The sequence below is a fragment of the Chlamydotis macqueenii genome, chromosome 1, assembly GCF_036417535.1.
Source record: "Chlamydotis macqueenii isolate bChlMac1 chromosome 1, bChlMac1.mat, whole genome shotgun sequence".
NCBI lineage: Eukaryota > Metazoa > Chordata > Aves > Otidiformes > Otididae > Chlamydotis > Chlamydotis macqueenii.
Window position 1 is genome coordinate 54,809,936 of NC_141556.1, and position 23,681 is coordinate 54,833,616.

General features: G+C 47.1%; 1 protein-coding gene across 8 annotated transcripts in view; it reads left to right on the forward strand.

The window, feature by feature from the left end:
- Positions 1-23,681, forward strand: part of TCF20 (transcription factor 20) — a 132,026-nt gene that overhangs the window by 48,854 nt on the left and 59,491 nt on the right. The window contains exon 1 of one of the 8 annotated variants that reach the window (XM_086751865.1): positions 18,799-18,946. The exons of the other annotated variants lie outside the window; for them this stretch is intronic. The gene's annotated coding sequence lies outside the window, so the exon portion shown is untranslated. Of the gene's footprint in view, positions 1-18,798; positions 18,947-23,681 lie in introns of those variants that run through there. 8 annotated transcript variants of the gene reach the window in all.

The following is a 23,681-nucleotide window of genomic DNA, read 5'->3' on the forward strand; positions in this document are numbered from 1 at the left end:
TCTACCTGTTTTGAACTTGGGGACCGAGAGCAGGCGGAGGGGCAGGAGGGTGTCCATGCATTTGAAACTGGTACAACATTGATGTTTTCATTCTGAGCTCTTCCTCAGATGGCTTTCTCTAAGGGTGCGCATAGAATTGTTAGGGTTGGAAGGGACTTTTAAAGGTCATCAAGTCCAACCCCCCTGCAAGGAGCAGGGACATCCCTGACTAGATGAGGTTGCTCAGAGCCTCATGCAACCTGGCCTTGAATGTTTCCAGGGATGGGGCATCCACCACCTCTCTGGGCAACCTGTTCCAGTGTTCCACCACCCTCAGTGTAAAACATTTTTTCCTAATATCTAATCTGAGTCTACCTCCTTCTAGTTTAAAACCATTACTCCTCGTCCTATCACAACAGGCCCTACTGAACAGTCTCTCCCCATCTTTCCTGTAGGCCCCCTTGAGGTACTGGAAGGCTGCTATCAGGTCTCTCTGGAGCCTTCTCTTCTCCAGGCTGAACAGCCCCAACTCTCTCAGCCTGTCTTCACAGGAGAGGTGCTCCAGCCCTCTGATTATCTTCATGGCCTCCTCTGGACCCTCTCCAGTTGATCCAACTGAGCAGCAAAGGATGGGGCAGTTTGTCCTCTGTCACCTCTCCCTTGTCCACCAAGGGGGGATGGGAGCAAGAGGCTTGTGCTAAGGTTTACCTCGCAATGTACATGATTTAAGAAAAAGGAAGAAAAATGGAGATGAGAGGACTTAATTTGCTCACTCAGCTGGTGGATGGGCAGCTAGAGGAGTGTGTTGCTAATTAATGTGAACTGTTGATCTCATTTGGACAGAGGTGATGCTGTGATGGGCAGTAGCGTCCACCTTTGTGCTGTTGGACCATCTAGGGGGTTATTTAGTCCTTTTCCAGTTGAGGGATTGTTTTGATGAGCCCTCCAGCTTTGTGTTACCCTCCAGCACCAGTGCTGGTGGCAGTGGTGAGGTCCCTGGCTCCCTGGGGATTGCAGCTTGCCAGAGCAGGGCAGAGGGCAGGACTCTCCCCATATCAGGTGGCACCCTGGGGTTTCCCAGCCCCCTCCCCTGCCTGGGGATGGTTTTTGACAGTGTAAGGGGAGCTTTTGGAGGAGCTGGGGGCTGGCTGCCAGGCTGCCTTTAATTCCCCCAGCTGGCAAACAGGAGGCCTGTGTCGGTTGCCGGGGCAATGACGGGAAGCTGTGTTAGTTTAATGAAGCATTGGGAAGGCTGCTGTTTATTTCAGGGGAGCGGGGGCTCTCTCGCCTGCCAGGATGCTCCCCCGGGGCGGAGGGGTGGCTGCCAAAGGCTGCTGTGCCGTGCACTCCCCCTCGGCTCTCGCCCTCGGCCCTTCCTGGGGCGTGTGGAAGCTGGTGTCGGGCCATCCTTTAGCACAACATGTCTACCTGAGCCCAGCGTGTTTGGTGTCATGCCCTCAAACTTCTCCTCCTCCAAAAGCACCTTCCCCTTCCCAGGGAAGCCCCCCCTGCTCCACTCCCGAAGCAGTGGACCTGGTCCTCACCCCATGCAGGATGCCTCCTTTCCCCGTGCCGGGATGCCAGGATGGATGCCCCTTCCCCTTCCTCACCTGCCTGGGGAACAGCAGTTACCTGATTGGGGTGTTGAACTTACACTGTTCATTTAAGCAAATGAAGACTTGAAGCATCACTGTCTTCATAGTAAAGGTGACCTACAAAGGAGGGAGAGGAGGAGAAGAAGGAGGTGGGGGCAGAAAAGCCTTGCGTTTATGCCCCTTTTCCAGTGTCTCTTTATGATTTAAAAAGGACCGAATGTGAGGATTGGGCTTTTTTATCCTTCTTTGCTTCTTTTCTTCCCAGCGTGTTATTTCCAGTACAAAAGGATTTCTGGTCTTGTTTAACCTCGGAAGGGGGAGGGGGGATTCGATGGACAAGTCGAGCACTAACAGGCTTATGACTGTTCAGATAAACTTCATTAACCAATTATTTAAAAAAATAACCCTTATTCAGACCAGTTAAAAATCAAGGGCCTGTAAATGGGTGTGAACAAACAACTATGAGGTGGGGAGCTTGTTAGAAAGTTCAGTAAGCCGTGTCCATTTAATACAAGGCTAAGAAAGAGCCTCTCAGGCCACAGACCCATGAATTTTCATCCAAAAAATGGCTAAGCAAGACTATTGTCTTGCAAAGAAAAAAAAAAACCTCTTCATATGTGAAAAGACAGATGTATTTGCTAAAGATGTAGAAGCAGAAATGCACCTGATTTGTTTTTTTTTTCTTTTCCCTTTCCCCTCCTCCTCGTTTTTCTGGATCCCGTTTAAAATGCCGTATAAACAAACGCTGTCCTGGATGGTCCTTCCTCAGCTAATGTAGCAGAGCCTCCCCTTGTCCTGCAGGAGCATCTTTCCACATCCCCCCTTGCAGGCCCAAATAGTCCCCCCCGCCACCTCCCCAAATACAGTGGCAGGTTACCCACCCTGCAACTGCTGGCACACCTGTGCGCGCTGCTGGCGTGGCAGCATCCCGTGGGGGTTTGCGGGTTGCGTGGACCACCCCTGCCCTGTGGATGGAGGACAAGGAGGACACATCCCTCAGCGTGAAGCCCACATCAGCCCAAACTCTGTGACCCCCTGTTGCTGTAGCCCCCCTCCCTGGCCCGCTTCTCTCTGTACGTGCGAGTCTCGCATCCTGCGGACGGTTGGTAATTAAAAAAAAAAACAACCTTGGAGGGAGATATTATTGAGTTAACAGTAGTTATTTGTCAGGCTGCTGGTGGGGAGGGGGGAAGCTGGGGGGAGAGTAATCTATCCCCCAGGGAAAGCTGCACTGACGAGGGGTGGGGGGGAGCAGGAGGGAGGAGGAAGTGGGGGCGAGATTGGCAGGTGACTGCCAGCTCCGACGAGATGACAGCGGCAGCAGCTCCGCCAGTCCCACTTGAACACTGCACTGCAGGTACTGGGTTAATGGGTGGGAAGTGGTGAAGAGGAATATCAGGGTGGGTGGCTGGAGGGGAGGGTGTTGGTGTGGGGGAGCTGATTTCTGCTAAAAGCCAAGATAGAGATGATACTCTCTATATACATGTAATCATTAGACTTTTCATTCCCAAGACTATTTCCCTTCATATAATTTTTTAAAATGCAGAGAAATCTTTCCCCAAACCTGACAGTATTCTGCCTACAATCACTTCCCCCTTGCCAATATTACCATGCTCCACAAGAACGGTCTGAAATGCTGTACTATTTTTGACCATTTCTTTAGGATATTTGTAGTGAAATTTTAATTTTTAAGGTGCTAGGAATAGGCTTCTCAGTCCCACATCATCTCCATGTAGCAAGGCCTTTTTACTGAACGTGAGACTGCATTACAATCTAAACCTCACAATTTTCTTGTTTGATGATACTGACTATCCAACTAGAAAATTCATGTATCCTCCTTTTGCAGGACTGGCAGGTTAGACCTAGACTGAAGCCCTGATTGACATCTGCAGACAGCATTCTTGCTCATGCTCTCTCCCCCCACCTCCCCTCCATGCTCAAGCTCTCTCTCTTTTTCCTCCTGTTTTCCCTTAACGGAGGGCAAAACATCTGTTTGCAAAGGGCTGAAGACATGCACTGCACAGGGAGATAAAAGCAAAGAGCCCTCATCCCATGTAAGAGTTCACAGATCTGTAACTCAGGGGGCTGGTGACAGGGTTTGGCACAGGTTGAAATCCTTCTGTCTTTCTCCCTTCTCATATGTTTGAGTTTGAAAAACAAAAACAACCGGGGTTATCTCAGATGCGCAATAGTGAGGATTTAGATGTCAGCTTCGCTATCAGCTTCGTTCTTTGTGTACAGAAGAGAGAAAGAGGATCACAGATTTGCACCTAAGCTACACAGAGCGATGCCTTGGTTTATCGCAGACGAGGAAGCCCGTGCCTCTCCCCTTCCACTACAGCAGAGTGAAGCCCCAAGGGCCTTATGCAGGCGGTGCCTGGGTCAGAGCCCCGTCCTCCCCCCTCCCTGCAGCAGGAGCCAAGTTTAAGGAATTGGCTGAGAGTTCAAGGCACACGTGTGATTGTAGACCTGTGGGATCTGTAGCAAACAGTGGAAGCTCAGAAAAATGTCTCTGTTCTAACGCGCCTCCCTCCCACCACCACCAGCCCCCTGTTTAGTGTTTAGCCATAAAAATGGTGCAGTTTCTCTTTGACCTGTCATCATTGTGGAAGGGGACACCACCTATGCACCCATGGTGTTACAGGTTTTAGTCCAGACACTAAGATGTTCTGAGCTGTGCAAACAGCTGTCTACACATCCAAATTAACCTACAGCTCAGGTACCCTACTGGTGTGCTTATCAGAAACGCCTGCAACAAAAGGGGCAAACTCCCTTTTATTCCCCAGCGCTGACATAGGCATGCTGATTTATTTTACATGGAGATACATATTTTGACTGGTTGACAAAGAAAATCATACTCACGACAGCTTCTTGTCGTGCAAGTAATCCTACTAAATGGAAGCGTGGCCAGCGCCATCCGTTTTGAGGTGCCTTCTGTGTGGTGGTTTCCAGAGTCCTGGTGTGGCTGGTTTCAGGGAACTGTGTTTTAGCCTGGTCACTGCCTGCAGTCTTCGCTGAACAGTACCAGGAGCTTTGGGCATTTAGCAGCTTTGAAAATTACATCATAGGCATCTTAAATGGTACTTTTCAAGTGTGTGTTGGTTTCGAAGCTTTAGCAGCCGGCCTTTTGGCCATATATATAGATCACACGCATGCTGAGCTGCGTACAGGAATGGCAGTTATTTGAATTCAAAGAAAAAATACATATTTCTTTCCTGCCTTCGTCCTCTCCTTTTCCGTTTTACGCGTGTAAGGAGGATCCTGAGAATGTACCTTCTGGTCCCCAACCTGCAGCGAGACCTTGAGCTGAACCATGAACCTGCTGGCCTGTTGGTTTCGCTAGGGGTAGAAGGGACTCGCCATGTAAAGCGCTACCTGCTCTCTTTGGATGCTTGCACTACAGCCTGCAGTATTTTCACTGTTACTAGCGTGTGGCAGCAAGAGTTCAGATGCGTAGGAATAAAGGGGGCTGGGAGAAGACACCAGCAGAAGACACAAATGAAACCCCTAATTCAGAGCTCACAATTAATAGGACTGAAATTTTGGGCAAGTCTCAGGGTAGCAGGAGCGGGTAACACAAAGCCAGCGTTGGGAGCTCATTTTAATTTCAACCATCTTGTGTGTGTGTAGTTGGCTGTCTTTGTTTAAAAAACTTGGCCTGCAGGTAGATTTTATTTGGACGGCTCGCTTATCCAAGGAGCATGAATGACTTTCCTTGAGGAGTTCTAGCTGGTACCTTTGCACCCTGGCTATCCTCTAGCCCTGTTTTCTCTTTTCCATAATCTCCCGGTGCCCAGCAGCAAGCCTTTAGGGTACATGCGCAAGCGAAAGGAGCTTGAGTTGGGGAATTAATATTCCTGGAACATAACACCAGCAGCATGCACACGCTGAGGAGAATATTAGAGCTATTAGCGGTGGGAGTTTGGAGTGCATGCAATATCTAGATGGAGAATTCAGTGTGATTAATCTGCCTCTAAGCAGCAGCCTCCGGGCTCTGGGAATTCTGTGGCACGTTTGAAATCAGAACTTTTTTTAATTACCTTTCCGCATCAACAAAACAATCGCAGTTGTGTGAAAATAAGCCCATTCAGTTCCTGTCCCGTTTCTCTCTTTTTTTTTTTTTTCCCTTCCCTTTTTCTCCTTTTTGGATGAGACGCGCCGCCGAAGCCCTGGCTGTTTGTGGTCCCAGCAGCTCTGACAGCACTTTGCACAAGTGCAGAGGGACTTAGCCAGGGAGCCTTGGCTGGCCTCCAAGTCAGGTAATTGCGTCGTGGGCCAAGTTGGAGCAAGCCCGTGCTAGTCGGTGTGCGCGTGTTAGATTCTTTCCTCTTCCCCGCTTCTTTATTCCGCTTCCCAATGAATGCCCGTGCCTCCCTCTCCTCCCGCCTTCACCTCCGTGCCTTGCTGGCATCCTGGCGCGCTGGCAGCCATGTTGCCTCCCCGCCACAGGGAGGTTGAGAGAGATTCCCGGAGAGAGAAGATGTGGGATAAACGTGGAGGTTTCTCTCATGCAGTCAGCAGGCTAGAAAAAAATAATTAAAGGAGATTCAGTCAGTATAAAAATGGTAGCAAAGTTGTGGCCAAACAAGGAGCAAGGCTTCCCAAGGGATACGAGATCGGATGGGGACCTCCCTGCTTGCAATTCATATCTCTTCCCTCCCTCTCACAAGCAGAGGCAGAATGAGAGTTTATTCCTTCCATTGCAGCCTGGTTTATTGCTGTACTGGCACAGAGAAACCATAAAACAACAGGGGAAATCTTCCCCGGTGCCGTGGCCGTGCCAGGGCTGGGGTGATGTCCCCAGGTGCTGGGATTCAGCAGGAACAGAGGCTTCAGCCATGGAGGACCTCCTGCCTGGAAGAGCATCGTCTGGCCAGCTGTTTTTTACACTGGAAGCTGCTGGGGTACAAAAATTTCTGACAACTGCCTCTCGCCCCTGCCCACTGCCGGGCTTTTAGCGCCGTTGAGCCTGCTGCTAGCCCTCCGGGGCACCCTGGGCGCTTGTGGGGTGCTCCCACTGTCGGGCAGTGGCAAGCTGGGAACGTACCTGCCAGCCGGTTCGTGACAGGGATCTGGATTGTTTCCTCCTCACTTCTCGCTCACTCCACGCACAGATTTCCCTCCTGCTGCACTGGCAGGTTGCGGGAAGGGCAGGCTGCGATGGCAGTGCTGTTTTCTCCTCCCTCCCAGGTCGGCGCGGCGGTGCGGAATGCTTTGCAGGTCTCGGTGAGGGCAGAGATGGAGGTTGGAGAAGTGGACACGCTATGAGGAGCACAAGCTGTCTCCCCTTTGGCTCTGCAGTTCCAATAACTTTATAAATATTACGTTGTCTGCAATTAGCACAATTTAATTTTTTTTTTTTTTTTAATTTCACTTGGCTATGCCCTTGGCTTATCCCTCTGAATCCCTGGCCTTCAGGCATAATTAGCACAGTGCAAGTGTTTGAGCTGCCTTGCTTCCGAAAGAGAAAAAAATATTCCATTTTAAACACAACTAACAGATTTTAATTTTTTTTTTCTGTCTTATTTACTAACATGTTTGAGGTTGTGTTACATTTTGAGAAACTGATGTTAAAAAAATCCTCCAGCTGAATAAACAAAAGATCTCCAAACCTTACAACTTTCCAGGTCACGTTAAGCCCATAGCTACTTAATAAGCCTTTTTTTTTCTTTTAGGGTTTATTTCAGAAATGACCACAGAAGTCTGTATCATCAGCTTTTGCTCCCAGAGCAACATCCAAGCATTGCCTTGTACTGGAAGTACATCAAAGCCTCCTGGCCTTTCTTTCACCTACCCCAGCCTCCCTGCCCCTCCCCAGGGCACCTAAAACCTAAAAATACGATTGGGAACTGAAAACCTCACTCTCTAACCCGATTGCCTCGCTTAGGCCTCACATACAACTCCGTTACCTTAACCCTGACCTTTAATACCTCTTTTACTCCAATTATAGTTGAAAAGCGGTTTCAGATCCTCATGTGGGGAAAAAAAAACCCAAGTGTGCGCACGCTGTTTAGCGTTACCTCAGCGTGGCCCACGGCTCCCAGACCTCCGCCATGGAGCTTTGGCCGCACCCCGCGGCCCCGCTTGCCCAGCAGCTCTCAGCGCCTCCCTTCCCAGCGCATCCCAGGTGCGACCTGCAGCATCCGCCTGTTTCGGTCCTTTCCCCTCAATCCCCCTCCGCCGTCTCCCCCAGAGCCTCTCTCGTGGCCGCCGGCGCCCCTCGATTGTTACCCCAACACCTCATTTCGCTCCAGCCCACATGGGTCCAGCGTGGCTGTGGCCAGCAGCTGTCCCAAAAGGGCTGTGGGTAGCCTGCGCTGCACTGGGGGATGGCGCCTGGGCTGGCACTTGCCGGCTCTCCTGCCCAGACCACTTTTTAAAGGTATTTCCATCGTGGTCACAAACTTTATTTGGGGGAAAAAAAACCCAACAAACCACCAAAAAAAAAAAACCCAACCAAACCAAAACACAACAAGAAAAGAGAGTATGTTTTATATGAAAAAAAAAAAAAAAGCCATTTTCTTGGCCAGCCATTTCCTGAGTTCCCTTTGTTACTACTGCAGATATGTGTTTGAATAAGAGCCTTTTCCCCTCCCCTCTCCTATTCCTCCCTGTTCTACCCTGCAGTGAAGTCACAATCCGGCGTTTGTGAGCTCTCTGTGATGTCAGAGGCTCAGCCTTGTGACTTCACCGGCGGGCTCCGGCAGAAGGTGCAGACGGGGCTGAGAAAAGAGAGGAGAAGGGAAAGAAAAAAAAAAAAAAAAAAAAAAAAAAAAGAAAAAAAAAAAAGCCCCCTCCTCTTCCCTTCCCTCCCCCCCCTCCCCCCCTCCACCCTCCCGGTTTATAAAACCAGTAGCTGAGATAAATCGGAAGGGGGTGGGGAGAAGCAGCAGGGAAAGCTGCGAAAGATGCCAGAAAGGTACAGTAAATGGGCTTTATCTCTCGCTCCCCTCTCCTTGAAAGTTGAGAGTGGGAAATTGCCCCGCAGAGGCCACCTCTCGCCGACCACGCGTGCGGCGGCGGCGGCCGCCCGTGTGTCTGCGGCGCCCTGTGCGTGTCACCCGCCCCCGCCGCGCCGCCGTGCCCACCCAGCCTGCCCGCGGGTGGGGGGGGTGGGGGGGTGGCGAGGGCCGCGAGGTGGGGAGGAGGGGGAGGGGAAGGAGGAGGTGGGGGGGTGGCGTGGCGTGGCGGCGGGGGGGCAGCCGGAGCCCGGCGTGGCGGAGCCTGGGGAGCCGCTCGTCCCCTTTTCAAAGGCCCCAGCTGCGGGCTGCTGGCTGCGGGCTGGCTCCCGCTCCCAGGGCGGCACCAACGGGGTGTGGGGTCCGTGCGTGGTGTTTGTGCGGGGTGCTCCCCCCGCTTCCTTCTCCCCGTACCTCTCGTTGACGATGGTTTTGGTTTTTTTTTTTTTTTAATTTTGTTTTGGTTTAAGATGCGTTTTTATTTATTTATTTATTTTTCCTCTGGCTCTGCAGGTTCAGAGGAGCAGGGGGGTGAAGGGGGTGGGGGCCTGCCGTTTCCCCGTGATGGGTGGGTACGTCAGGAGGGAGAAGGGCAGGGCCTCGGGGTCACATTCTCAAGGGCTGTGAGATTTCGTCTGTAATATCTCCATCTTTTTTGGGTTTGGGTTGTTGTTGTTGGTTTTTTTTTTGTTGTTGTTTTGTTTTTTTTTTTTAATTGACAACTGCACAATAGCAATGTGGGTGCACCAGCAAAGAGCAACCTCAAAAAAAAAAAAAGGGAAGAAAAAAAAAAGGAGGAGGAGGGAAGGGGGGGGGGGTGTTAGCTTGCCCCTCCCTTCTTCTTCAGCATTTTTTTTTTTTTTCCCTGTGTCCAATTTACCGTTCACTTGAGATTTTGGACAAAGATGGGGGCAGTGGGTGGGCTGCTTTGAGTTTTGTGATGTAACATGACTGGAGTGAGAGAGTAAAGCGCAGACAATTAAGGATCGGCGCGAGGGCTTTGCTCATTCAGTCTGTTGAGGAAGCCGTCATTTTGTGTTAGCGTGTGTGTCTGGAGGAGGAAGGATAGTGGAGAGTGACAGTGGAAGGATGCCTAATGTTGTGGTGTATTTGTACTTGCTAAATGCCTGCTACGGGAAAGGGGGGCTTCGAAAGCATGGGGTGAGGGAAAGGGGGTCCTTCTGAATTTGCAGGGGCAAACTCAGAAGGTGAAGCTGCTTTGGACTGGACTCTCGCTCCTGGGAACATGATGTTTTGTTGCCTCCTCGAAAGGCGAGGGCTGAGGAAGGAAAAGTGCATGCAGGTGTCAGGCAGGCTCCTTGCTGCCAGTGCTCTGCCTACGCATCTCACCCCGATGACCGTGGCATCTCTGCTGCCCCGGTTCACGAAGCTCCTGGGTGAAGAACCGCATCCCGACCAGCTGCAGCACCGGGCTCCTCTCCGCTCCCGGGTCACTTGGGTCCCGCTGCTGCACTTCACTCCTAACGACCCGGAGCGCATCCTGCTTTTGTAGTTATTTATTTCTTTATTTAAACTGCTGGACCCTGGCTGTCCTCTGCCAGTGCGTTTCAAGGCTGATGAATAGCACCCCCTGCAGTTACAGAGCTGATCTTTTGTAGCACAGATGTATAATTAATTGTGCAGCACTTTTGCAGTCTGAACAGGCGAGTCGATTCTTGGAAGGCACCCATGTATTGCCGCCTGCTTCTCAGACCCCCGACTCCATGGCCCTCGGGAAAGGGACCTGGTGGCCACGTCTTGAGAGCCCCTGTTCTACCAGACTCTCTGTAGTCATCCAAACCAGGATTTGAATCTAGGTTTTTGGTATAAAAGCCAAAGACACCACAAAAAAACCCAGACCCAAAGCACTGCAGGATTCCTCTCCTCTGCTCCTGCTCCAACATGAAAGGACTTTCGGGGTTGTTTGCATCTCTGCTTCATCACAGTGGTGATGTTTAGGGATTATTTTTTTCCCTCTTTCCTCTCTCAGAGGGGAAGTAAGGATTTGTTAGTTTGTAAAGCACTTTGAAGATAAAAATCATTTTCTGTGCTGAGTGCTGTCTGTTGGCTCGTCTGAGTCACAGCCTAGGCTTGGCCAGGAGTTGAAGCCTGGAATCACCCCGCAGGCCCCTCAGAGGATTAAATCAAATGACCCATCAAGAGGTCCTCCTTCAGACCTCTGGCCCCTGCGAGGGCACAAGTGGAGGTGACCAGGTGGGACTGGACACTACGTGTGAGCCTGTGAGGTGGCAGGTGATGAATGGAATGCACCCTGCAAAACTGAGGGCAGAGGACATCAGGGATGTGATTTAGTTAAAATTTGATATGGAAGAGATTGTAAGCCTCGTCATCTTCTCTGGGTACAGCAGGATTGTCCCCTACGGGGTTTTCCGCAGTTCTTTATCTACACCTGCTTTAAAATGACTCCTGAAAGAGCAGAAAACAGAGGAGAAAACCCTTTCCTTTGATTTCTCTTCAGCTGGGGACATCCGTCGCCCAGGACTGTAACCGTAGGTGTTCGGGGAGGGGGGAGGCATGCATCACTTCAGCCCCATGCCAGGATATGAAAGGATTAAATCTCTCTCCTAAGCAAAGTGGAAGGTCCCCAGGTGTCTTCTCTCTGGCTCAGAGATTGCAGTGGGAGAAAGAGGCAGGATCCAGCTGGGTAAGAGACCTCATCAAGAGGATAAAAGCATTTAGGGTAAAGGACAGTCTATCTTCCTGAGTAGGGGAAGTAATCAGTGAGGATGTGCAAGGGTCTCTCAACAAGCCCTAGGCAGGCAATGCTTATAGCAGAGGAGAATTTCCGGGCAGTGGTGAAGGAGAGGGAGCTGAAAGCATTAATTGGTCTCCCCTACTTTCTGTTAAGATATTCCCTTTCTTGTAACCACCACTGCTTTTTTTTTTTTTTTTTTTTTTATTATTAAAACTTCTTTTCAACATCAATGAAGAGGATGGTTAAGGAAACCCCCTACTTCTCACCTAAGGTTAGCTGCTGACTTACTGTTTCTCGAGATGAGATAACGCTAGCTGATTATAAATAGAGTGACTACCCTTTTTCATCAATATTAGGAGTAAACCAACACCTTGATCTTCAGTCCATGGAATGAATCATGCGGTACGAGCTTGAAGCATTGCTGGTTTCGGAGAAGTGTAGTCATCCTTTCTCTCACCCCACACTCCCTGCTGTGAAAAGGTTTGCCCCTGATGGGGGAGGGGGAGTTCCTGAGCTGTGGGCAGGTACTCCAGGGAATGTGAAATTTCACCACTGGCAAAATGCTTTCTCTCCACCAATGTAAGCAGTGTCTCTTCATTTGGCTTGGGTTCAGTCAGGGTTATTAGGGGACCACCTTGAGGACTGCAGCCCCCTCAAATGCTGCTGCTCCTCACGAGAGTATTTGTGATGGGATAGCTTGTTTCCTTATTTGTGAATTTGGGCTATTTATAAAACTGGTGGGGACTAATTGAGTTGGTAGGTTGACATGAATTGTGCTTGCTGAGGCTTCTGTTGTTGCTTCTGTGCTCACTGGTGATGTCCTCAGAAGTGCCTACCTTATTTTCAGAGCCCTGATAGAACCAACAGTATTTTATTTAAGTCTAATTACTCTGAGCATGTTTACAGAAAAGTTAAATGGGGGGCCTTCAGTCCTAATCACCTCTCAGGACAAATGTGAGTGCCAGCAGGATTCCCAGCTGCAGAAGATAATATCTTCAAGAGGGATGATGAAAGCCTCAATATATAAGCAGAGATTTTGTCAGTTTGAACCTGAACTGGAAGAGTACCTTGAATCCTAAAATAGAAACAAGTTACTTAAGACTTTACTGTGTGCCTTGGACTCTCTAAAGATAGGTCTGTTCAGTCTTTACCATATCAAATGCTGATTTGTGTAACTCAGGATGGTTCCTCTATTACCTGATAGCTTTTAAGGCATTGTAATCACTTGGCTTAGGTGACTTGGATAAACATATGCTTCTTTCCTCCACTCTCAAACATGGTGGTAGTTCTCATAAATAGTTAAATATGTTGTGTTTAAAGTCATAAGTTCTGTATGTTCTCATGTGCCCTATCCTGACTTGGATTTAAGCATGACTTTAAAGTAATGCAGGGCGCTAAAAGAAGACATTAATGTCTTTTGAGATGTAGAATTAGAGAGTTTGAGCATTGAATATACTTTTATGAGTCTCAAGATACAAAGTAATTAAAGTGGTTGTGTTTGAAGTAGGTTTTTTTTTTCCCTCATGTTTTGTTAGCAATAGGAGATATGCAAGTAAGCTGTGGTGGAACTTTAAACATATTTCTAATAAACAAGTGTCTCTGATGGATCAGGACCGGAGAACATAACTATACATGACAGAAAAAGCAGAAGTTGGTTTCTGTGACAAGAAGTTAATGAGATTTCATGCAATGTAAATCTTCAATGGACCCTTAGATTACTACTACCCAGTGTAAATGCAGCCCTCTTACCAGATGAACATAGAAGACCTCTTGGTTTTGGTCCTGTCTAATGCCCTCTGCTTTGCCTTTTGCTGTTGCAAGCCCTTCTCATGTGCTGTTCCACGTGCCTGAATTCTGGAGCGCGATAGCAGCAAGATGACTGGAAGAACTAATGCTGTTCCTTCAGGGACTATTTTTTTTTTTTTTTTTTTTTTGCATGCATCAGGGAGGAAACCAACAGGGAGCAAAGTAAGAATCAAAATCTTAGTTGCCTCTAAAATTTGGGACTATGTGTCATGGGGATTTAAGGTTGTTAAGCCTGGAAATTCCCACTTCCCTGTAGGCAGAAAAAAACCCCAGCAGTGAATGAAACCGCTTTAAAAGGGCAGCAGAAGTAAAAGGGGAGGAAAAAAAATCCCTTTCTGTAAAACATGTTCAGGCAAGGCAGAGTTGGTTTTATGTAAGACCATTTAAAAAGATGAGTTCTTCTAATATTTGAATTTCTCCTTTTATTTAGATGTATTTAGCAATTCAGATAATAAAGATTTATTGATGCCCTTTTCTGCCTTCTTGGAGACAGTCTTGCTAGAGAATCATATTTGTGTGGCTTTCTATTTTCATTTCCACTTTTATTACTTTGGACATCTGCATGGAAATGCGATCCACTTTTCCTCAAAAGTCCAGCTTCTGTTGTTTCTTGCTTTTTTTACTGGACTCAGATTCTTTTGTCTGCAGCATCACAATCACTTTCACAGCAACTTATTCTGATTCTGCCAGAAGCAGCTTTTTGGCAGGCAATTCTGCAGGAATAAGCAGAAGGAGCTGAGCAGGTCTTAAGGTACAAAGATCTTATTTTCATGAACCAGCTCATTGTAACGGGAAGATGAGAGGACAGAAGTGTTGCAGTATTAAAAGATGGAGCACAATTGTCTCCCATATAGGTGATTTAATTTTTCTCCTGCTATGATTCACACTACCTACCTTCAGCTGCTTTATCATTTTTCTTCCTTTGAGATACTCCAAAGTGTTTCAATCCAGTTGTTCCTCTGTTACGGGAATTGGGTTGTAAGACTTAACACTATGGCTTATCGAAATGCTTCTTGTCTCTGAAGGAGAGCTACTTCCAAGACATGACAGTCACTAGATTGAGAATCTGCGCTCATCCAAAATAGTTTCCAGCAAGCACATAGATCCTTTGGCTGTCTTAAGGAGAAAAGTTCAATATTGGTGAATTAATGAGAGGAGAGCCCTCCCTGTCTCTGCTGCAGTTCCTTGGGAGATGTGTGATACTGCTTCTCCCTTGTGTAGGGTCAGATGTAACACTTTTTATCTGAAGTAAGTGTAAAAGAAATAGGAGAGAGGTATGGGAAATTCTGGGGCTGGGTGGGAAGAGAGGTAGGAAATGTTAATGAATGCAGCCATGCTGATGTCTTTCTTGGAGAAAGAGAAACGGGCTAGCTGCCCTTGCTTTACACTTGCTTAAAGATGTAGCTGTCCCACCGTGAATATAAGTTTCAGTCCCTGGTTGTGTGACCTGTAGGTGCCCGATCTTGCTGTCATCTTTTGTATTATCTGTCTTCAAGCTAGTCTCTAATGCCCATTCCCATAGCATCTGAGTGCATCAAGATGAAAGCTGTAAAAGTGCAGTGGCGAGCCTGTGCATGACATGAAATTGTGTAACAGGGGAAAGGAATAGGATAAGGGTAATACTTTGAGAGGACAGGTGCCATGCCTGTGAGAAATCTGCATGCCTGACTCTGTGGAGACTTCAGCCTCCTGGTGCTGCTAGTTCAGTGCTTTTCATCAGTAATGAAACCTTTTGTAAAGAAGAAGAAGAAATCTCTCAGAGGACCCCACCAGCTGCATTGAGAAATCATCTTTCCTCTTAACAAACACTGAGGCGCTCAGAGTCTTTCCAGCACATCTTACCTGCAAATTTGTACTTAATCCCCCAAGCTGCACCACTTGCTGTCCTCTCCCCTTCCAGACAGAGGGAGCTCAGAGGGTGTGTGGAGATGAGAGGTGGTTGAGGTCAGGACTGGTGTCATCCTTCAGTGCCCCCCTCCCCAAGCTGCTAATGTATGCTTCTGGAGAGGCACATGAACTGAGTAATTACTGAATTACAGCTAGATCAGAAGCCGTGACCTCAAAGACAGAAGGAGACTCCATCTCCATTTGTCAGTTCTCTCGGGGTCAGAAGGACCTTTTTTCCTCTGGGATCTGTGGGAGAGGGGAAAAGGATGTGCAAGGTAAGCCTTATGTTAAGGCATAATGGGGAAAAAAAAAAAGTTTGCTTTTGCCATTGCAGAGTTCATGTGCAGGAAAAGAGTCAGCGTTGCTTGCATGCGTGCTGTGACAGCAGCACTGGTAGGAGCAATGGCATTAACCCAGAAGGCTACTCCGGGGGCTTTATTCTGCCTAGAATCTCCCACCCATGGTAGAGGAGGGTTCCGTGTCTTGAGGCCGTTTTCCTGCCTGTCTCTGCCTTGTTTGTGCCTCTGTCCTCAGAAGCACTTTGATTAGGAGGTGGAAGGAGGGTGTCTGGGGAGGAAACTGGTAGGATTTGGAAGGTTTTTGTTGTGTTAGTACCATAACAGCCCTGTACAATTACAGCTGAGCTGATTTTTCTTGCAGTAAAAGCAGAGACTTCAATCTTTCTTGTGACTGTGGTGTGGTGCATCGGCTCAATTTATAGCACTTACTCTCCAGTGATGGAATATATTTGCTGGAAATTTACATGTAAACCTGTTCAGTTTGTTGCATTGATTTCAAACTTGTTCCTTTAAGGGTTTATTTTAGTAAGTAATCATTTTTAGCCTTAAACCTTTTTTTTTTTTTTTTTTTAAAGAGCATATAATACTACCAGTGACTTTACCCCTTTTTGTGTAACTGATGGTGGTCCAGTAGTTGTCACTGAATGGCCAAGTCAGAAGGTTGAATTTCTTTCTTCTGGAAAGAAAGAAATGTTCAGTGGCAGAGGAAAACTCTGTGATGTGAACAAGGTGTACTAATGACAGTGGTTTTTCATCTGGAGTCTGCAGACAGCCAAAAATTAGTTTCTGAGAGAATTAAATTCTCCATTAAGCTCAGTGGGGTTGTACTTTAAAGCCTGATACATCACTTCAAAAGCTGCAAAGGATGTGGCGTCTCTGCTCATGTGATGTTTAACTAATACAGTTTTGGTAACTTTGTTTTCATTCTGTGCTTTCAATGAACCTGTATATTACCAGCCATGCCTACTGTAGTGCAACAGTTGATGATAGTGTGGCACTTGCCTGTATTTATAGCATGAAGTTTTTCTTAAACTTCATTTCATCCTTTAAAATCAGCCATATAGTTTTGAGCTTTTAAGTATTTTTAAAAGCAACTCCTTTTGTCCTTCCCTTGTAACACTTCTAAGTAGTCATTAGTGGAGATGGGGAAATGCTGCTGTGCAGCAAACTAGAGATCTAGGTATTTAAGTATGCAAATTCATATATTTTTGGTCCTTTGAGAAATGTTTGACTTGTGAATGTTAGCTGTCCATACAGTTTTATAGTGCCTTTTTGAGCATTTAATGAAACTTTTTGTACTTATGCTGCAGCTTCATTTTGGACATTAAGTAAAAAATACCTCAATATACCAAGTTTATATAGATAAGCTGCTTTATAATGTATTTGTTTATGCAAAAGGATTTTACCTTAAGGTAAGTTTAAGTTTAGCTTAAGGTAGAGTGCTCTAAGCATTGCTACTTTATAAATCTGCACAAAAGGTCGACCTCAGTTGGTGTTTCACTTCAAAATCAGAAAACAGATAATGGAAAATCAAATTATAAAAACCTTATCGAGTTCCCCCACCCCATTATGGTTTTTATCACAGTCCTGGATCCCCAGAGGGAATGCTGCTCTGACCAAGCTCTTAGCATGCCGTGGCAGTCAACAAGATTAAGGCTGTTTGAGACTAGAGCCACCTCACAGTTTGTCACAGTGAATGCGCTGTCAGAGCCTCTTCATCAGGCGAAGGAAGCAGTGACCTCCACCTCCCGTAAGTGAAGCACCATGCCTTAAATGCTACATGCAAGTGGGCAACAAGTGCTGAGGGGAGCAGAGGCGTACTGTACCATGAGAGGAAAAGCGTGCAACAAGGCAGCGGCTGTGTGCTCCAGCTGCAGTTCCCAGGTAGCCAATGCGGAGCGCATCACGATAATCTCATCTGAAGGAGATAAGGCGTAGATCACTGCATAAGGCTTGCCTCCGAAAGAAGCTGTCACATTCTTCTGTCAAGTCCAAAGGGGAGCAGAGGAGCAGATGAGTCTTTCCTGGACACTCCTGCTGTGCGCTTGCCCAGCAGGCAGCCAGGGAGTCTGTAACACCCGCAGATTGTTAACTTGAAAAAACAAAATGGTAGGAGCACATGTAATTGTTGTCTGCTGTGGTTGTTTTCCCCTGACTATTGCCATCATTGCAGTCTTATCTAGATGGAGTTTCAGCCAGTCTCTGAATTATTTTTGACAGATAATGCATGGTACAAGATGTGGTGGTTTGTATTTATTTTTCATAAAGAGCAAGTCACCTGTGGGGGAGCCATCAAGGAAGTTGTCCACTGGCTGTGCTTACAACACAGTCCTTCTAAGCAGTTCATTGCTTTTTTGGGATGAGCTATTAGCAGAGGCCTTCTCTCAGAATAAGGCTTGCTACAGGAAGCAGCGCTTGCTGAGGATCTGGGGAACAAAGCTTGGGCAACAGGGCAGTTATTGAAACTGTCATATTGCTCAGTAAAGTTCCTGGCAAAGCAAGTTTCAAACGATGCTGGAGCTTTCTCTGCCCAGCACTCAGAGCTGCTCAGGCTGCCAGCCTCCTGCGTTTTCACGTGGATTGCTCTGAGCGGCAGATGGAGGAAGCTGTAGTGTCACTCAGAGCTTCCTTTGCTGGCGTGCAGCCGTCAGTGAAGGAGATGATGATCTGACAGGCGCTGCGTCCTTGCTCTCAAGCTGCCCCCTCCGGTCTCCTTGTCCTCTCTCCCGCTCTCAAAAATCGAAACCAAAGAATCGTGAATATTCTTTCAAAAGCTTAATCGTTTCTCCACTATTAGCATACCTAACTCCCAAATGGGAGGCTGACGAGGGCGCGGGGAGGGCAGGGAGCGGCGCTGGGCCGGGGGCGCCGATGCCGTCGGGCACAGCCGGGCGCGCTGCGGCGGGGAGCGGGGCCCGCGCAGCGCCCCTGCCCGCAGCCTCCATGTTGTTTCCCGAGCTCGCCGGGGCTCCGGTTCGGGGCCCGCCCAGCCCCGGTGTTGCGGCCTGGCCGCCGGTTCAGGATGCGCTCCGGGGCCGGTAGAAGGCGCTTCCCGGTCCGGCCGCAGCTGCCTGGGAGGAGGCCGGGTGGGGAAAAGCGGCCAAACGGAATAAATCGGGTTCTTAAAATAACCTGGGGGCGGGCGGGGGGTATGGATTTATCAGAAGGTTAAAATGGAAGCTGCTGCGCTTCCCTGCCCCGAAAGGCCGAGGCAGGCGCGCCGCCCGGGACCCGCCAGCCCCCCTCGCCGGGGCGGCGGCGCGCGGCCCCTTTAAGCGGGCGCGCGGTGGGAAGGGAGGCGGATCCGTCCCTCCGCCCCGCTGCCGCGTGCGGGCACGCGCACGCAGACACATACATGTATACAGGCGCGCGCGCACGCGCCGCTCCCCCTCCCCTCTCCCTCGCCCGGCGGGGACCCGCCGCCTCGCGCCGTTCCCGCTGGCGCGCACTGCTCCCTAGCGTCCGCCGCCATTGGCTGGCGGGGGTCAGCTGACCCCCTGTTATTTCCTGTGTGTGTGCGCGAGTGAGGGGAGAATGGAGCGAGACGCCCCCGGGCCCCCGCGTTCGGCCCGGCCCGGCCCCCGGCCCGCACCGGCGCCCCGCCGCCCGCGCTGCTGAGCCGCCCCCGCCCCGCCCGCCCTTCCCGCGGCGGCGGGGAGGGGGCGCCGGGGAAAGCAGCGGCGGGGGGGGGAGGGAGGGTCGCAGGTAAGGGGCGCCCGCGCTCGGGCCGGGCCGGGGGGTGTCGCGGCGTTGGGGGGGTGGGGGGAAGGCCTGGGGAAGGGAGAGGCTCCCGGTGGGGCCCGCCAGCCCCGCGCTGCGGAGGCCGAGGCCCCCTCGGTAGTGCGGGAGGGCGTGTGGGGGGTCTCGTCCGTGAGGTGGAGGGCGAGCGTGGGGTCCGGGGAGGGCTTGTGAAAGGGCTCCTGGGAAGTGCTCTTCCCAGCACGTTTGACCGTGTGTGTGTGTCCCCCACCCCCCCACCCGTTTTTTTTTCGCTTTAAAGAAAAAAATGTCTGTGTTTACGTGTGTTGAAAGAGGCCCTCGTGCTCCTTGGTGAGGTGCCCACCTGTTTTCCTGTCCCAAAAGCGTGGTCTTTCGCAAGAACTGCGGAGTTTTTATGAGGAGGTGGGGACTGATGCTTCCGTTGAAGGCGTAAATGATTAAAAATGTCGGAGAAGATGGGTACACCCCGTGCACAAATTGCAGTAGATGATCAGGCTCTGCTGCGAGTGCTTTAGGTTCTTTTATTTTTTTTTCCTTTTTTTTTTTTTTTTTTTTCTGGAGGGTTAACCTAGCGTTGCTCGTTTGCAGAGGTAATGGGAATATACCGTGTGTTTGGGCTGCTGTGGGGATCAGGTTGGCTTTTGTTAATGCTACTCACTGTGCTGGAAGTTGTGTTGAGGACTCCAATTAGGAGTTGGTTTTTTTTGTTTTTTTTTTTTCCTTGCCTTCAAGGAAGGAATAAGAGAAAGTTATGTAACCTATGTGTTTTAACCTGTGTATCAGAGCTGTCTCATGGTACTGGGACTCTCTTATTAAGCTGAAAGCAGGAGCACACTTATATGTGAATCAACAAGTGATGGTCTTTGTGGGTAGATTGGACACCATCAGAATCCTTTGTTTCTGTGTTTAAAAGGGCAGGCAGTTTGATTAAATTGCAGCATTGTTTCCTGTACCATTCCAGTTTGGGTTGTGTTTTTTTTCTTTTTTTCTTTTTTTTTTTTTTTTTTTTTTTAACCCTCCTTTGACTACGAAAGAAAAATACCTGCAAGGAGGCTGAGGATCAGTTTCAGAGCTTTCTGTGTTTAGATTAGCATTTTGAAAGCTGTTCACATCTGTATTGCTTGTGGCCATCTGTTGATTCATCCATGGGTAATTTCGTTGGAACGTTTCGTTTTTAGCACGCTTCCTGATCAGTAGGTGTGCGTGTTGTAGTTGGCTCACCTTTACCCAGTCTTTGTAGAACAATGAAGTGGTTGGATGATGGAGATGCAGCAACCTCTCTGGGTTAGAGTTATAGCGTATGAGCTGAACTCAGTTCAAGAAGGAGCTGATCTATTTTCTAGACTGCTTTTTGGTTAGGTAAGTGGTTTCTGAGGTTTATAGATGGATATTGTGTAGCATAACTAAGCCCATTTGGTTAAGTGTATTTGATAAATACTTCTTAATGGTTTTACTTGTGAGTTTTCATTTAGCTGTTTGTCTTTTTTTTTTTTTCTTAAACCTAGATCTTTAAATAGAATTCCATATTAGTTTAGTTTACCTTCAGTTGTTTGAAGCTGTAGTTTTTTGTGTTGTCTCTGCATTAGGTTCTGTTGACATATAGAAAGGTGGCTACATTAGCGTATTGCAGAGAGAATTACTGTAAAAAAAAAAAAAAAAGGAAATTTTTTTTAGTTTAGTCATCTGTGTCTTAAACTTCAGTAATGTTATAAGGAGAGAAGAATAGTATTTGCTCATTTCTGTAAATTGCTGGTACATGAAATGCATATTGTTTTCTGGTTAAATTAGCAAGCAAACTACTGTGCTTTCTGAGTGGTGTCATACACACCACCTTTTCTACCAAAAATATGACTTGCTACTGTACTTTTTTTATTGCTTATGGTTTTGGGAATGACCTCAGACAAGCTGATAGCTTTTTGGGCTTTTCAATAATAGACTGAAATGTCTAGGGGAGGTTTTTGGACCTTCTTGCAAGTTTTGATATTCTTCAGACTACTTAGCTTTAAATCTATTACTGTTCTTTCTTTCTAATAGAATAGTATGTGTTTTGACGTAACTTGGGCTTTGATCTCTAAATCAGATTTCAGAGGCTTTGGGATTGATAAAACCTGCATTTTTACTGAAATGTATACTTTAATACACCTTTGCAGCCTAGGGCAGGTTAAGCATGGTTCCCAGTACGAAAGCACTAGGAGCAGCTTGGTCGTGAGCTTCTAACCAGGAGGACAGGAATTTATTTATTTATTTATTTCCTTAGTTATTAATGCTTCATAAAGAGGACTTGAGGTGAATTTTTGTTGAAGGAGTAAATCTGTTTCTGTAATGCATGAAAAATATCTGAAGGTTATTTAAATGAAACCTTGTGTAGTTTGTATATTAGTTGTGAAGCAGACCTCTCTTTATTGTCATAAGAAATTTCCTCAACCGAAGAACTGGGGAGACATTAACCTCTTACTTACTGCATTTTAAAGGATACTTGGAGTAAATTTCAACACTTAAAGCAGTGTAAGTTAAAATATTCTTACTATCATTCTGACTGTGCTTGATACATGTATAAAGTCTGTAGGAAAAATAGTGACATCTGTAGGTTTGTAGTTCCACCTTCCCTTCCTGTTGTGGAAATGTGTGCAAAGAAGTCCTTTTGGGCTCTTGGTACAATGTTAACAAGAAAATCATTGCATACCCCTTTTTTCCCTTCCTTTTTAGGTCATGTTTAACTAAACCACCCATGAAGCACAGCAAAATGGCAATAATGCTGCTCTTAGAAGGGTCCCTTCGTAGGAATTGTGCTGCATAATTCCTGTTGCTACTCTACCAGCTTGGCAGCTTGCTATCTGGAATGAGGGCACAATATGTAATAAACTTGAATAATTTCATGCTGCTTGCTTGACTTCCCTATAATTTGAGATAAGGGTATATTTAAGAGTTTATAGCTGGCTTATGCATATCTTACCTTTTGACACAGGTCATGCTAGATCTCCATTTGGGTGGGGTACCTTTTTAATTAAAACGTATTTATTTTTCATACTCTGTTCAATTATGTTTTATACTTATGAAGGGTATTAGACTAATGTTTTTGGAACCTGAGTTCTTATAACTTCCAAAAATTTAGAAATGTTTTTGGCAGTGCTAGCTTCTCAGGCTTCAATGTGTACCTTAACTGGCTGTGTGAGAATTTGTGTTACTTAATCCTACGATTGGCCTCTGAGACAGGAAAGATCATGCATGACAGTTTCTGAAGAGCCAACTAACATACTGATTTGTTGGTAGAGACTGGACTGAGACCAGCCAACTCTTCCTATTCAAGTCATTAAACTCCAGTCTGATAGCAAAAGGTGGGTTTTTTGACTGTTTTTGGTGGGATGTCTCTCAAAAAAAAGTTAATCTCTGGTTTAGCTTTTGGACTTCTAAAATAAAAAAATAACGATAGTAAATTCTGTTTCTATCAAATTATCTTCTTATTGGAAAAAAAAAAAATATTGGTCCTGTTATTCTTCTGACCTGGATGTGCTCCCTTACAGTTCTTGACTAAACTTCAGTCTTGACTGACTGGAAAAATGGATGATTCTGTATTGCTGGTGCATCTGTCTCACACTGGTGTCTAGCTATACCACTCCTTGATTTCTTCAGCTGAGCTTTTCTGTTGCTACTTACCCCTAAGTTATGTATTGGTTTGTTTTGGGACGCCTGGAAAGGAATATGACTTTCTTCGCTATGCATATACATGGTTTTCCTTTCTTTTTAAAAGGGGGAGTGGGGGTGAAGGGAGCGCCAAACCCAAAGACTCAAAAGTTGAGGCTGCTGTCTAATCAAAAGCGGGTTCTGCTTAGCCCTGTTGGAGGATAAGATCAGTTTCAGGATGTTATAGACTCTGTGATATGCTGCCTATTTGCCTTTGAAGACCAAAAAAATTGTTATATTTTACCAACTCTTGAACTTGTTTGTGCTACATTTGTGAACAACAGCACAAGGAGTCAGACTTCAGTTTTGACCTGGATGCAACAAAGTGTTCATGTTGCAGTAAAACTCCAGGGTTTTTTCCTGCCTCTTGTCTAGTGATTCCTCAAGAACAGAATTGAGAAGTGATAGAAGAAAACACAGGCATCCTCTTGTCGGTTTGCCCTGGAGACAGTGAATATGCATGTGCTTTTCCCAGTGCTCTTTGTGTTTCCTCTTTTTACCACAGTGTTTGTAATGAGTGATAATATTGTAAGAGTGGAAGAAGTGTTACCAGGTTCTTTTGAGAGCCCTGGCTTGAATCCCTTTGAGATTTGATCTGTTCTCCATTTGAGAAGCCCAGTCTTTCTTGCCTGCATAATGATGCAACAAATACAAAAAAGCTAGGAAAACTACTTCTTTTTTCTTTTTTTTTCTTTCTTTTTTTTTTTTTTTTTTCCCCTCTTCATTGTAAGCACACAGCATGTCTATGTTCATACCAGTAACTGGGTATGGCATCATTGTGTATTCTGTGCTAGAATATGATGATTTCTTTTGGAGTATTTTAGTAGTATGAACTCAGTCATCTAATTGCTAGTAAATTGCAACTTGTAAACAGAACCCTCCAATGAGTGCTGATAAGAGCTCGGTACTTAGCTAGAAATTGTATGGGGAGCTACTGTGCTAGAAGCTTTAACACAGTTTATTGGAAGTATTGTTCATACCACTTTTCTGAAAAAATGTGGGCTGCAAACTCTGTCTTGGTCATAGCTTTCAACTGAAG